Here is a 2,322-nt window from a genome sequence, read left to right as displayed (position 1 = left end):
TTAGAGATACTTGTCTATTGGAGGATTATTGTATTAGAGATACTTGTCTATTGGAGGATTATTGTATTAGAGATACTTGTCTATTGGAGGATTATTGTATTAGAGATACTTGTCTATTGAATGATTATTGTATTAGAGATACTTGTCTATTGAATGATTATTGTATTAGAGATACTTGTCTATTGGAGGATTATTGTATTAGTCACACTATTACTATGTTCGAGTACTTTTAATGTACAAAACGAAATTTCAGCTTGGCCTACTATCCGGGATAGAATGGTGTTAGTACACGAGTTATTTTACTTGTAAAACGTACAGCTTTATAAAGATATTACTGCATTAACAATAACGTCAGACTTGAACCGTTTAGAAATCTAGAAATATGATAACTTCGTCCAATTTGTTCAATCGTTCTAGAAATCATACGTGTATAAATAACAAGGATTAGCTTTCCTTTATATGATTTGTTTGGTACAGTACTTAATAACCTTACAATGAAAGGCTCGTCAATATTAGTTTTTGCGTCAGTATAGTTGAGGTTAACGTAAACACAGGGCAGTATACATTCACAACACTAGACAACTTTACACACATGTGCACTTTGAAACATAGAGTTACAACACTATAAATCATTTCTCATGAATGTTGAAAATATTGAAGGAAAGTTTCAACTTCTATATATATCTCTATCTTTACATGTATTTATGTATATATATATATATGTTCCTGCGTATATATAATGTAAACGTAAACATTATCTAAGCAGTTACATTAATATTTACATCAAAAAGGATAGACTTCGTTACAAACAGCAAGGCCAGACCTACGATAAAATTTTACATACATTGCGAACCGTGGTGTCTGTCCGCGCGTTCGTCTGTCTCCAGTTTGAAAAGCTGCGTCCGCAGGCAAAGCTCACCATTCACTTTCGAAATGACGGGAGAACAGGCATGAATAATGTTGATGCCAAATTTTATTTTTCGCAAGCAGGATTTTCTGTTTACTTATGTCAAGTCTCTGTATGAATTTTAACCAATTCAATCCAATTGCTAATTTACCTCGAATTACGGCTTTAAGACTGTGAGCATCGGTTTCAAGTATTTTAGAATCATCGCCAGTAACGAAATGATTACTGACAAACCTCAAGTAAATACGCTACAAAACTTTCATGTAAATAAACGTTGAACACTTACCTGCTCTTACAAAATCAAGTTGAGTTAAATTTCAGGAGAAAAATAACGATTCATCAACTGTGGATACAGTGTAATGTCGTTCAAAATCTCAGTTTTTTATACCTATGACACCTTCATATAGAAAACAGACCAGTGGAATCTCCCTTCACATTATATAAGCACGCTATTCACCTAAACACAATCACGTACCAAGTCTTGCGAGACGCAATCTTACACTGTAATGTAGACGAAGACACTATCTTATCAGTGTGGCAAATACATATAGATACACATTACTGTGAGAGAATATTAAAGGTCATAAGTACAAGAAAAAGTATTTCAACTATTTTACTCAATTTGTACCAGTTATACATGCTCTGTACTCATCTAGTTAGAAACTATCATACTATATGTGTTTATTTCTTTTAATACTACCGTAAGTGCTTTGGAAATATCACCTCGTGTGTCTCAGCTTTGCCACCACTGTATACCTTGGACTTACCTGTTTAGTTTTAATAAAGAGTCAACGTACACTACGTCATTTGTATAGCAAAATATTCTGCAATTTCTTCAGCGTAACATCTCTTCACTGGATAGTCAGGGATTGATATTCACCAGGTATAATGTTGTGGTGTATGTAGAAATTTACTAGGGATAATATCATTCTATACATAAATGTATATATTGAACATTTAGAATGTCTTTGTATATATATATACTTACATAGAAATTCACCATGTAGAAGTTGTAGTATGTATAGACATTTATTGTGTAGAATTTCGTGATATATATACAGAAATTTACCTGTGTAATGTCGTGGTATATATACAGAAATTTACCTGTATAATATCGTGATATGTATTTATATATGGAAATTTACCTATATAATGTTGAGGTACATGTAAATTTAGAAATCTGACATATTTAATGTCATGGTATATGTAAAAACTCACCACGTAGAATGTCGTGCTATATATATATATGTGTGTGTGTGTATGTGTATGCATATAAATAACTTTATTGAGTCATTGAGTTAAATGTTTCTTGAAATGCATGAAAAAGTTAAAAAAGATGTAAGAGATGAACGAGCAACACCACGACATATAAATGAAACGATGGCTATATATTGATACGGAATCAAGTTATGTTT

The 2,322-nt window shown here is 32.0% G+C and overlaps 1 protein-coding gene across 1 annotated transcript in view; it reads right to left on the bottom strand.

Moving 5' to 3' along the window:
- LOC111086190 overlaps positions 1 to 1,329 on the bottom strand; it is a 26,506-nt gene extending 25,177 nt beyond the window's left edge. Inside the window, exon 1 of the mRNA XM_022388049.1 lies at positions 1,194 to 1,329. The gene's annotated coding sequence lies outside the window, so the exon portion shown is untranslated. The remainder of the gene's footprint in view (positions 1 to 1,193) is intronic.
- Positions 1,330 to 2,322: the final 993 nt, after the last annotated feature.

Source organism: Limulus polyphemus, unplaced genomic scaffold (assembly GCF_000517525.1).
Source record: "Limulus polyphemus unplaced genomic scaffold, Limulus_polyphemus-2.1.2 Scaffold910, whole genome shotgun sequence".
Taxonomy (NCBI): Eukaryota; Metazoa; Arthropoda; class Merostomata; order Xiphosura; family Limulidae; genus Limulus; species Limulus polyphemus.
The sequence above is the reverse complement of the archived record's forward strand: the minus strand, read 5'-3'. Positions and strand labels throughout refer to the sequence as shown.